Source organism: Schistocerca nitens, chromosome 7, assembly GCF_023898315.1.
Source record: "Schistocerca nitens isolate TAMUIC-IGC-003100 chromosome 7, iqSchNite1.1, whole genome shotgun sequence".
NCBI classification, from domain to species: Eukaryota; Metazoa; Arthropoda; class Insecta; order Orthoptera; family Acrididae; genus Schistocerca; species Schistocerca nitens.
In genome coordinates this window covers 297,183,203-297,196,754 of record NC_064620.1, presented here as the reverse complement: position 1 = coordinate 297,196,754, position 13,552 = coordinate 297,183,203, and the positions used below count along the sequence as shown (strand labels likewise).

General features: G+C 44.3%; 1 protein-coding gene across 1 annotated transcript in view; it reads left to right on the top strand.

Annotated features, from left to right (window-relative positions):
* The window catches only part of LOC126194883 (ATPase family protein 2 homolog), a 180,890-nt gene extending 172,794 nt beyond the window's left edge, over window positions 1-8,096 (top strand). The window contains exon 12 of the transcript XR_007538522.1: window positions 8,080-8,096. The gene's annotated coding sequence lies outside the window, so the exon portion shown is untranslated. The remainder of the gene's footprint in view (window positions 1-8,079) is intronic.
* The last annotated feature ends 5,456 nt before the right edge of the window (window positions 8,097-13,552 follow it).

The window sequence follows — 13,552 nt, the reverse complement described above, 5'->3', positions numbered from 1 at the left end:
GCCTTTCCGGCTTAGATCTTTTTTGATATGTGACTTGTAAGTACTGCATCTCTTTCCAGTCAGTACAAACTTTAATTTTATTAATGTATTATATATCTAATATGTTTTAGAACAGTTAGTCTAATTCTGAAGGCGACGCTCATAGTAGCGTCGACACCTGGTCAATTTTGACTTAATACTTGTGACCGAGGGCTTATTTGTTGTAATATCTTCTTCTATTCTCCAAACTGGCTTATCCAGTCAGTTGTAGGGGGACCTACAATGTAAGGTGCCTCCCCCCCCCCCCTACCCAACCAGGTTGCAACTTCGCACTTTCTGCATTAATAACTACTTTGATATCTGAAAGAAAAGTATAATATCGTGAGTGTGTACTAACTAGATCTTTTTGTGTTATTAAAATGATTATCTATGTGATTTCGTACGTGGATTGCATGAGAAATCTTAAGGGGGTAGCCCTCTTCGAACTCAATAAAAATCGACGATCTTCGTAACTTGTTTTTTAAGCAAAATAAAAAGTAAAGCTAAATCTGACGACATAGTTTTATCCCTTAAAGAAAAAAATCCTAGGACTTTTCGATTTATAGCCTGACTCCCGCTTAGTCACCAAGTAAATAATACTTACCAGTGCCTCCAAACATAAAGTACGCAGTGTAGCCAAAACGTGCTAAACTCCCCAAGCCAACTTCCATCACATTATAGCTATCAGACGACCAATTACATGATTCAAAACTGTACATAACTGGTGGCAATAACAGCAGTTTCAGTTGTAATATGTCCTAATCCAACTGGAGGTGCTGTTTTTGCGATCAATGCACAATACCCATAGGTGGTCGCTGGCTGACTGAATCGGATTGATACTGTGGGCAGATGTTGGGAGGTAAGTGACACTGCATGAGTAGTGGGACAAGCCGACATGAGCACATTTTGTTAGTGTGGTTGCCTACATTCAGGGGGAAGTATACATTCAGGGGCAACCCTATTGCTCTGTTTTTGATTGACAGGTCCTTAACTTACTGTTCTGCTAAGAGGATTATGACCTCCTGGGGGTAAATCCTTCTTTTTGATTGACAGGTCCTTAACTTGTTGTTCCCCCACCCCAACCCCTCCCCCTTCCACTCCCAACCCCTCAGGTAAACTTCAACTCTTCCCCCTCCCACTCACTGATACACTTTTAGACCTGGATTATTTGAATAGCCTCCTCTCACCCTTATCAATTTGATTGACTGCTTAATTAAATTGATCAATTAATTAACCCCTGCCGCTCTGGTAACCCCCCCCCCAACCCTACCCTCTCCTCTCACCCTCCCCTGCCTGAAATTGGCAGCTCTGTGCTGGAGAGGAAGGATCTCATGACAGGAAATTCAATTACATAGCAGAATATATGTTGTCTATTTATAAAAAATTCTTTTTTGAGGGATTAGATCTCTGTTGCTCATCATTCTCTACCGTTTGGGAAGATGTAGGTTTCGTAAAATACATTGAAAAGAAGTAATTAAATCAATAGCTTTTCTTTTTATTCCGATTTCGCAAGGAAAACCATCATAAAACACCCATCACATGTAATTACACTGTTAAAAATCTTTCGATTGTGAAGCACGCACCATCCCTCACACTGTCGTGCTACCTGTGCAGACTGCCCAGAGTCAGGGTGTCCCTGCGGCCTCCCGTAGAGTGTCAACATGTCCGTCTGTGGCTACTCCTCGCGCCGGTATCCACGTGGGCCTTGTGGCTGACAGACCAGATGTCATGCTAGTCCCTGAACAAAAGCACCTGAGAAATACCTGTCAAAACACATGCTCTCTATTTCTCTTCCTGCTGGGCTTACATGCGCCATCGGTGCCATCAGACTGAACTGCAAACAAAGCAGTCTTTACTTCCTAAACCCCTGTGGATTACCCATGCAATCGACAACTCCTTGTCCGCAGCTCGTGGTCGTGCAGTAGCGTTCTCGCTTCCCACGCCCGGGTTCGATTCCCGGCGGGGTCAGGGATTTTCTCTGCCTCGTGATGACTGGGTGTTGTGTGATGTCCTTAGGTTAGTTAGGTTTAAGTAGTTCTAAGTTCTAGGGGACTGATGACCATAGATGTTAAGTCCCATGGTGCTCAGAGCCATTTGAACCATTTTTGACAACTCCTTCTAAGGCAAATGCCTGTCAACGTCCTAATTACAGACCACGGACCACATATCGGCCTCCTTTTATCTTGTACCCCCAAACAAAGCATAAAGTGACGGCATTCTGTTGATCAGCAATCTACAAACTCAATTCCTGTCTATGTCTTTCACAAGAGGCCGGTCCCTGATTGTCTGTGTGAACCAATGTCCTGAATATTGCAGATGGAGGTTTGGCTCTCTCCTTGGAATACAGTGTTCTTATTGGATAATACTGGAGACAAAGGGAGAGCTAATGCAATTTCGATATCAAAAATATGATGAAATAAGCCATTTGCACTGCCCTTTCAAATTACGGAGTCAAAGAGATTGCACAAAACGCTCAAATCCACCTCACGGTGATCCTTCTTCATAATAAAACATATTTTCAATGACTGATTATCACACACAAACATTATGCAAAACAAGTAATGAAATTTCCATCAAAAATACACTCCTGGAAATTGAAATAAGAACACCGTGAATTCATTGTTCCAGGAAGGGGAAACTTTATTGACACATTCCTGGGGTCAGATACATCACATGATCACACTGACAGAACCACAGGCACATAGACACAGGCAACAGAGCATGCACAATGTCGGCACTAGTACAGTTTATATCCACCTTTCGCAGCAATGCAGGCTGCTATTCTCCCATGGAGACGATCGTAGAGATGCTGGATGTAGTCCTGTGGAACGGCTTGCCATGCCATTTCCACCTGGCGCCTCAGTTGGACCAGCGTTCGTGCTGGACGTGCAGACCGCGTGAGACGACGCTTCATCCAGTCCCAAACATGCTCAATGGGGGACAGATCCGGAGATCTTGCTGGCCAGGGGGGACAGATCCGGAGATCTTGCTGGCCAGGGTAGTTGACTTGCACCTTCTAGAGCACGTTGGGTGGCACGGGATACATGCGGACGTGCATTGTCCTGTTGGAACAGCAAGTTCCCTTGCCGGTCTAGGAATGGTAGAACGATGGGTTCGATGACGGTTTGGATGTACCGTGCACTATTCAGTGTCCCCTCGACGATCACCAGTGGTGTACGGCCAGTGTAGGAGATCGCTCCCCACACCATGATGCCGGGTGTTGGCCCTGTGTGCCTCGGTCGTATGCAGTCCTGATTGTGGCGCTCACCTGCACGGCGCCAAACACGCATACGACCATCATTGCCACCAAGGCAGAAGCGACTCTCATCGCTGAAGACGACACGTCTCCATTCGTCCCTCCATTCACGCCTGTCGCGACACCACTGGAGGCGGGCTGCACGATGTTGGGGCGTGAGCGGAAGACGGCCTAACGGTGTGCGGGACCGTAGCCCAGCTTCATGGAGACGGTTGCGAATGGTCCTCGCCGATACCCCAGGAGCAACAGTGTCCCTAATTTGCTGGGAAGTGGCGGTGCGGTCGCCTACGGCACTGCGTAGGATCCTACGGTCTTGGCGTGCATCCGTGCGTCGCTGCGGTCCGGTCCCAGGTCGACGGGCACGTGCACCTTCCGCCGACCACTGGCGACAACATCGATGTACTGTGGAGACCTCACGCCGCACGTGTTGAGCAATTCGGCGGTACGTCCACCCGGCCTCCCGCATGCCCACTATACGCCCTTGCTCAAAGTCCGTCAACTGCACATACGGTTCACGTCCACGCTGTCGCGGCATGCTACCAGTGTTAAAGACTGCGATGGAGCTCCGTATGCCACGGCAAACTGGCTGACACTGACGGCGGCGGTGCACAAATGCTGCGCAGCTAGCGCCATTCGACGGCCAACACCGCGGTTCCTGGTGTGTCCGCTGTGCCGTGCGTGTGATCATTGCTTGTACAGCCCTCTCGCAGTGTCCGGAGCAAGTATGGTGGGTCTGACACACCGGTGTCAATGTGTTCTTTTTTCCATTTCCAGGAGTGTAGATTGTAGCGCTAATAGCGCCCATGGTCTGATACACACCAACATTTGAGAACACAATCAACCCCCACCACCACAATGTTCCACTAAACATACCTAATGAAAAAAATGCTACCACTCACAAAAACTATCGATCACAGGGCGGGCACCATTCACCGTCTACAGAGTAGCACCCATCTGCGCCAGCCTAGAGAGAGAGAACCACACCTGAACACATGTGTACATGCAATACAACTATCAGAAACAATAAATTGATCAATTGGGAAATTGATGTCACGATTGGGTTTTTAAAAGTACACTAAAATTCCTAAATTGGTTCTCTCTGCTACATTCTGAAGGAGGTAGGAAGGTACGTGTTACAAAAGGGACAACAGCAAATACCGTTTCAAGACAGAGTGCACTGTTGGGGTTGGGTTGTTTGGGGGAGGAGACCAGACAGTGAGGTCATCGGTCTCATCAGATTAGGGAAGGATGGGGAAGGAAGCCGGTTGTGCCCTTTCAAAGGAACCATCCCAGCATTTGCCTGGAGCAATTTAGGGAAATCACGGAAAATCTAAATCAGGATGGGCAGACGCCGGATTGAACTGTTGTCCTCCTGAATGCGAGTCCAATGTGCTAGAGCCCACTGTGATGTATTAAGAAGCACTAAACATGACACACTTAAACCACGATCCAGTTGATGGCAGTAGTTTTCATGAATAGATGTCGGAGATAGCTGAAAACACTTGCACACCCTGCACACTCCTTTCCCGATCTCCACACACACTATGCCCACCCCCACGTGCACCACCAGCTCGATGTAAAGAGCTCAGTGACAATTACTGCCACAGCCATAGTTGTGGATGCATATGTATGACAGAGTGCCAGAGTGCACCACCCCTGGCCATGGAGGAAATCTGGGGATGATGGGAGTGGTAGGAATTCAGATGTTATCAATACCTCCAGCGCAAATGTCCATCACTTCTGTCGCAGTCCCCCAGTACACTGGTCACTTTGCCAGTCCTCGCTTCCATGGGCAAGATCAGACAGGTCAGTGCATTCTTAGTACCCATCACAGGCTGAGCTAATCTGTTACTTCTGGTTGCTGATCCTCATGACCACTGCTGCAGCCGCAGGCAGTGCACTGCAAAACAAGCAGCTGCGGCTTGGATGTACACAGTAGTTCTAAACAATGCCACCACCCCAACATAGACCACTCAGTTTAAAAAACCACTTCACCTTTTCTTTTTAACGATGTTTCTCACGTTAAATGCAGATTCGTCCCATTCATATGAGTTATTTTCGAAGATAGAAAAATCAGACAATACACACGTTTTTACATCGCTAAAGTACCATTACTTGTTGTGAGAATCGTGTACAGAACTATGGCATAGGCTATATTCCCTCTAAGTATTCTTTCATCAAATAGTTTTATTATGATGGTCATCTCTCATTGTGTAGGCGAGAGATCCAAATATTGTTAAAAGATCATCATAACGAAGACAACCCGAAGTCACGAATCATATCCTTGGTGCCCCAGACATCCTCTCCAAATGCCAGTTGGCATGTGTTCGGGTGTGGGTCTCTCTCTCAGCCAGTGCAGATGGGTACTACGCTGTAGACAGTGAATGGTGCGTGAATTGCGATCGCTAGATTGTGTGATCAGTAGCATTTTTTTTGTCAGGTATGTTTAGTGGAACTTTGTGGTGGAGGATGGTGTTTATGCTCTCAAATGTTGGTGCGTACAGGATCTTGGATATATTTAGCATTATGATACTTTTGTGGTGCAAATTTCAATACTTGATTTGCATAATGTTTGTGTGTGATACTCAAATGTTGAAAATATTTTTTATTATGAAGAATGATCATTGTAAGGTGGAGGTGAGTATTTTAAATGATCTATTTGACTCCTGTAAATTGTTTAACAATTAATTTGAAAGGGTAGTGCAAATGGCTTATTTCAGTATATTTTTGATATCTAAATTGCATCAGCTCTCCCTTATCTCCACCAGTAGCCAATAGGAACACTGTAGTTTGAGGAGAGATGCAAACCTCTGTCTGCATGTTTCGGGATGTTGGTTCACACAGACACTCAGGGAGTGGCCTCTTGAGAAAAGCAAAGACAGGAAGCGAGTGTGGAATGTTATGATCAACAGAATGCTGCCACTTGATGCTTTGTTTGAGGGTAGGAGATCAAAAGATGCCAATATCTGGTCCACGATTGGTGGCATTTAGTAATGTGATCTGTAATTAGGACACTGATAGACACTTGCCTTGGAAGCAGTTCTCACATGCGTCGGTATTCTCCAGAGGCTTATTGGTAAATGCTGCTTTGTTTGTGGTATGGTCCGACCATGACCGATGGTGCGTGTAGGCCCTGTAGTTGCACGTTACAGGAGGAGAAATAGAGAGCACGTGTTTCAACAGGAATTTATTGGGCGCTTTTGTTCGAGGGTTAGTGTGACATTTGGTCTCAAAGTTGTGGGGCCCACACAGCCACTGATGGACATGTCGCCACTTCACGGGAGGCCGCTGGGGCACCCTCACTCTGGGCAGTCTGCACGTGTGGCCCGATTGAGTAATGGATGGTGCATGCTTCAGGATCGAAAGATTTTTTGACAGTGTGATTATGTAAGATGGGTGTTTCATGACGGTATTCCTTGCATAATCGAAATAAAAAGAAAAGCGATGAGTTTAACTACTTCTTTTTGATGTATTTTACAAGACCTGCATCTTCCCAAACAGTTGAGAACAATGAGTAAGAGAGATCGAATCCCTGCAAACCGAATTTTTTACAAATAAATCTGCAAGAAGCTATCTCTCACACATTACATGGACAACTGTCTACTAATCTTTTGTCACATGAATGGTACCTGTCAGGGTTACAGAAATCATGAAGTGAGCTGCTGCCTGGAGTTGAGCTTAACTATGGAACCCAGTAAACAAAACCTATCCATCTATACCTTCAGCTATGTAATTGAATTTCCGGTTGTAAGATCCTTTCTCTCCAGCACAGAGCCGCCAATTTCCAGGTAGGGGAGGGGGTGAGGGGAGGGTAGGATTGGGAGTTTACCAGAGTGGGAGGGGTTAATTATTTGATCAGTTTAATTAAGTAGCCAATCAAATTCATAATGGTGAGAGGGGCTATTCGAATAACCCAGGCCTGAAAGTATACCTGTATCAGCAAGGGGGAGGAGAAGCGTTGGAGTATTGGGAGGTTTAAGGGCATGGGTGGGTGAACAATAAATAAAGGACCTGTCAATCAAAAAAATAAGGATTACCCCCAGAGGTCATAATACTCTTAGGAGAACAATAGGTTAAGGATATGTCTATCGAAAGAGAACAATAGGCTTGCCCCTGTATTTATATTGCCTCTGAATGTAGGCAACTTGCACTAACAAAATGTGCTCTTGTTGGCCTTGTCCCACTGCTTGCGGAGGTCCATAGAGTTGACTGAAAGCTTACATAACGGACTAAAAAAAAATGACATACCACGAAAGAATTATCCAAATGGGACGGAAAACGGTGGATATAATGTACCTGTACAGGACAACAAATTACAATATCAGAACACACTGATGATTTATTCAAGAAAAAGAGCGTCGCAAATTGAGCAATCAGAACTCAATAGTCCTCCTCTGGCCCTTACACAGTCAGTTATTAGGTTTGGCATTGATTGACAGAGTTGTTGGATTTCAACCTCAGGGACATCATGCCAAATTCGGTCCAATTGGCGCGTTAGATTGTCAGAATCTCGAGCTAGTTGGAAGGCCCTGCAAATAATTTTCCAAATCTTCTCCCTTGGGAAGAGCTCTGGTAAACTTGGTGGCCAAGCCAGGTTTTGGGAAGCACGAACACAAGCCGTAAAAACTCTCGCCATGTGCAGGCGGGCAATATCTTGCACGCTTCTGTCTCGATTTTATGGGTGAAGAAAATGAAATTTGTTTGAAGATGCCACCATTTTGTTAGAAATTACCATTTTCAATTATCCTATGTATGCTGAGAGAAAATATAGCGAAAATGATTTGTTCAAAATTGTTTTCTTACAGGTCCAATAGGAGGGCTTCAGGAGTTCCCGGCGATGATCAACGTTTTGGGTGCAATGGGTCCGTCCATTTGGTGCATTGGTTACAGGGAGTGTCCGATGCGGACACGAAAATAATTTCTTTATGACAACAGAGTAAGGAATAAAACTCTATCATCAGATTTAGCATTACTTTTTATTTTACTTGAAAAAGATACCACGTTAAGTTTTGTCTTACAGGAATCACGTACATAATAATTTTAATAATTCAAAATATGTAATTAGTATACATTCATGACATTATTGTTTTCTTTCAGATACCAAAATTTTTAACCATAAAAATATTTAGTGGATAACATCAATTCTCTGAGAATACAGAATGTCCAAAAAAGCACTTCATGGTTTTAAAGTTAACTAACATGCAAACAAACGGTATGTTTATTGTGAAAGCTGTAAGTTTATACAGAAGCTTCGAAACACTTTGTGCGCGCTAAAACACACACACACTAATCGAAATACTTGTTACAAAAACTCCTAATAGATGTCGTTGTACACAGTACATCTCGTATCTGCATGCATTAATAAACTCGTTTCCTGTAAACAGTCTTTGCAGTCACATCACAGCTTTTCAAATTTTCCGCCGCTCGCAGTAGAGAGGTGGCGTAAACGAACAATGAAATTTGCCACTACATCCTGTAGTATCCCAGCGGAAATGGATTCAGATTGCACACGGATCGCCGATTGAAGCTCGTCCAACATGGTGAGACAGTTCCTGTTGACAACGTCTTTCAATGTTCCCCGCAAAAAGAAGTCACAAGCAGTCAGATTGAGTGAATATGGAGACCAGTCCATGTCTGTGCCAGTAAATTTGGGAAAATCCATCGCAGTGACTGTATTCCCGTTGCATTCATAAATAAAGCGGAACACCCGTTCGGTGCATTGTGGCGTGGCCAATCTCGCGTGAACGGCACGATACCTACATGAAATGTATTCGCACTTGCGAAAACGGACGATCATCAACAGTTCAATGGAGTAACGACGGTGAAAATTTTTGCCGAACCGGGACTCGAACCCTGATTTTCCACTTGTCGCAAACGGTCACCTCACCATTTTTTGCCGTTGTCCTGTGTTGTTTAGGTAGTGCGTCGCACACCTAGGGTGCAAAAATCAGTAGAGAAAGAAACAAGAGTGACCTGCTGGTCAATGGGATACCGTAAGAGTAGGACGATTAAATTATGCTTGGCAGGTTTCTTTGCATTTCAATAGCATTAAATTCGTAGGGTCTCCTCTTCGTAACTTGAACAGAGAAGGCATTTCATTTTCTGTTTGGAAATTGAATGCAGAATTAAACTTTTGATCATTATTGATTCTTCTGCCTTTAGGGGCATTTTCTCACCCTTAGGGCAAGAGAGTGCCCTGAACCTCTGTTAAAAGCAGAATTAAAATTTTGATGACGTTTTGAGGAAGTTGTGTTTTATTGCTTTCTTGCAAGACCTGCGATATACGTCACAAATACTTACTTTCTCTTTATTAATCATTAGTGTATTCAATTCCTTAGAACATTATGTTCTGCAGTCAAAGGTGATTGAGGACCTCTATATTTAAACTAATCCATCAAAGTGTAGGATAGCTGATAGGTCTGCATTCATTTCAACTGATTCCTCATATTGCAGTCTTATATGTGATCACTGTTTTGGTGCTAGTCATACCCAGAAGGTGTTGCCCCTTCAACAAATCCATTTCAGACAGGCGATGTCAGTCAATCATTATGTGGTAACCAACAGTGTACCAGAGAACGGATGAAATGGAAAAGACTCCGTCGATGTACTGCAATAATAAGCATCACAGTTCATAGTGCGAACAATTTTAGCAATTTTACAGTAATTTCAACATCGACCAATGATACGACTGCATGTTTCCCAATTTCAGTATCATAGCTTAACTATCCCTTCTCTACTTTGCGACTATCATTGCGAATGTAGACAGATGACTGTGCAGTACGTTCATTCATTGTTAATGCTCGAACACATACATCATCAAAGTATACCACACATCACTCTACATATTTCTAGCACCTTGAGCATATTGTATAATTTACGATCTCTCTCTATGCAAATGGGAGTCACAGAGCACTCTCACAGTCTTCGGATAAAATTAGAGACTGAAAGACCCTATCGCACTGTCTTTGACCAGCCTGTCCTGCGACACCGATTTTATGTGCAGCTGTACATTCTGCGTCTCACGGATGAATGGAGCTAGCCGAGTTCTCACCCATTCAGGTACACAAGATTTCTCCAGATGCGCCCATGTCGAGAAGGTTAGCACCCATTATCAGTGTATAGTAACATAATACGAGGGTGAGTCAAATGAAAACCTTAAATATTTTTTTAAGTATTATTCATTGTGCAGAAGTGGTACAAAGCTGTATCACTTTTCAACATAATCTCCCCCACGCTCAATTCATGTCCTCCAGAGCTTACAAAGTGCATAAATTCATTTAGAAAAAATTTCTTTTGGTAGTCCGCGCAACCACTTATGCACTGTGTGGCGTATCCATTGCGTGTTTGAGTGGTCCAAAGATATGGAAATCACTTGGGGCAAGGTCTGGTGAGTATGGTGGATGAGGAAGACACTCAAAATGAAAGTCTGTGACTGTTGCAACTGTTGTACGGGCAGTGTGGTGCCTTGCATTGTCATGTTGCTAAAGGACACTTGCTGACAGCAATCCGCATCGCTTTGATTTGATTGCAGGCCGCAGATGATTGTTTTAGGAGATCTGTGTATGATGCACTGGTGACAGTGGTCCCTCTAGGCATGTAATGCTCCAAAATGACGTCTTTTTCGTCCCAAAAGAGAATCAGCATAAACTTCCCTGCTGATGGTTCTGTTCGAAACTTCTTTGGTTTTGGTGATGAGGAATGGCACCATACCTTCCTCGCTCTCTTTGTTTCCGGTTGGTGGAAGTGAACCCAGGTTTCGTCCCCAGTAACGGTTCTTGCAAGGAAGCCATCACCTTCTTGTTCAAAGTGCCAAAGAAGTTCTTCAGAAAGAATCAACACCTCGTTCTCTCATTTCAGGCGTCAGCTGCAATGGCACCCATCTCACAGACACTTTGTGAAACTGGAGCACATCATGCACAATGTGGTGTGCTGACCCATGACTAATCTGTAAACTTTCTGCCATGTCATTCAGTGTCACTCGGCGGTTTTCCTTCACCATGGCTTCAACTGCTGCAATGTTCTGTGGAGTCACAACTCGTTGTGCCTGACCTGGACGAGGAGCATCTTCCACTGAAGTCACACCATTTGTGAACTTCCTACTCCATTCATAGACTTGCTGCTGTGACAAACATGAATCACCGTATTGAACCTTCTTTCGTCGATGAATTTTAATAGGTTTCACACCTTCACTACGCAAAAACCGAATAACAGAACTCTGTTCTTCCCTGGTGCAAGTCGCAAGTGGGGTGGCCATCTTTATACTGATACTGCGACAGTATGTGTGCATCTGCACTATGCTGCCACCTACAGGCCATTCTGCACGCTGTTTGTAGCACACTTACCAACTTACAGGGTAATGGTACGAAATTTCCATTTGTTATTACAAATTTGAGGTTTTCATTTGACTCACCCTCGTAGGAAGTGTTGTGATGTAATAGCATTCAGTTAAGAAGAACAAGATACCGCTGGTTTTTGTGCATGTTGGAGCTCCAGACTCATGACGTCATTGCGATGTTGCCATATATATCGCCGCCATCTTGGATTCGCCATCTTGAATACATTTGGTAACAATGGAGGATGGAGTGACGCTGGCCTTGTTCCACTACTCACGTCCAAATACGGCTGCTGTGACGCAACTTGCGCTTAGTGGTGTACAACAAGTGTTCTGACCTTGCCAACTGAACAGATATGGGACATTAGGAAGTGGATACTTACCTGTTCATAGGGTCCTGCAAGAACAACTGTCAAATAGCAACAAATGGCGCAAGCTGCTTTGTATAGTCTATCACAGGACACCTTTGGGGCCTTTATGTTCCTTTGCATGAAGGAATGGATGGTTGCGTTGCTGGGGGTACACTGAATGTTGATGGGATCTTTTGGACACTCTTCATAGTGACTTTGTGTTTGATTTGATCTGAAGTTGTTATCATATACTTTTGCACTGATGACCTACCTTTTACCTCAGAGGTCAATAAAATGACCTTGTCCATGAACGCATTGCATTTTTTTCAGGCAGCGTTTATTGCTGAGAGGTCGAACAGAGGCACAAGTTTGGGGATTTCCCTTGTTCTAATTTGTTTTAAAATGTTTTAGAAAGATAATCTGTAGCGACGCGATGCAATATCTGGTAGCTAGGGGAGACAAAATACCCGGTCTAGACTGAGTACAAGGTCTATTCAAAAAATTCCGGAAAATTCGTAATTTCGCACCAATGGTGTGTTGGAGCAAAATGCGTTTGGCATCACTGCCAGAAGTTTCACAGTTGTATGTGTGTTGATAATTGTTTAGTGCTGTATTGAGTAGAACGTCGTGTCGCACAGTTTGGGAATTTCGAGATGGCAGAGTTAGAGGAGCAACGCGGCTGCATTACATTTTACATGGTACTCGAGAAAACCTTTAGGGAGACACATCAAATGACGCAGGAAGCCTACGGTGACGAGTGCTTAAGACATACTCGGTTTTACGAATGGTTCACAAAGTTTAAAAATGGCCGGACGGAAGTTAGAGATGACCCACGTTTAGGATGCTCTTTGACGTCTACCGACGACGAGCAAAATTGTGCGAGCCAATCGAAGACTGACTGTCCGAGAGACTACAGAAGAATGTAACATTTCAGTTGCATTATGTCATGAAATCTTGACACAGCATCTTGGAACGCATCGTGTTGCCGCCAAGTTTGTCCCACGGCTCACGAGACAAAAAGAGAAAGACCTTCACTTCGCAATCGGTGAAGAGCTTTTGGATCGCGCAAAAGAGAGAGAGATGTTCCTCAAGAGAATCATAACTGGTGATGAGACGTTGGTCTACGGTTTTGATGTTGAGACCAAGACTCAATCTTCACAATGGATCGGGAAATGTTCTCAACACCAAGAAAAGCTCTTCAGGCCAGATCAAATGACAATGCCTGATAGTTTTCACTGACTTCCAAGGATTAGTTCATCATGAATTCGTGCCACAGGGACAAACTGTTAATCGATGGGACTATCGGGACATATCACGACCCGTGAGAGAAGATGTGAGAGAGGCCTAAAATGTAGTGAGACAATTCGTGGCTCTCGCATCACGATAACACAGCCGCACATTCATCTCTGTTGGTGCAGACTATTGCGCAAGAAACGAAATCACTGTGTTGTCTCATCCTCCATACTGTCCAGACCTGGCTCCAGCGAACTGTATTTTAATTTCCAAAGTTGAAAACTCCGTTGAAAGGACGAAGACTTGCAACGACAGACGGACTAAAAGAAAATTAGCAGACGGCGCTTCGCGTGTAGTTGACAA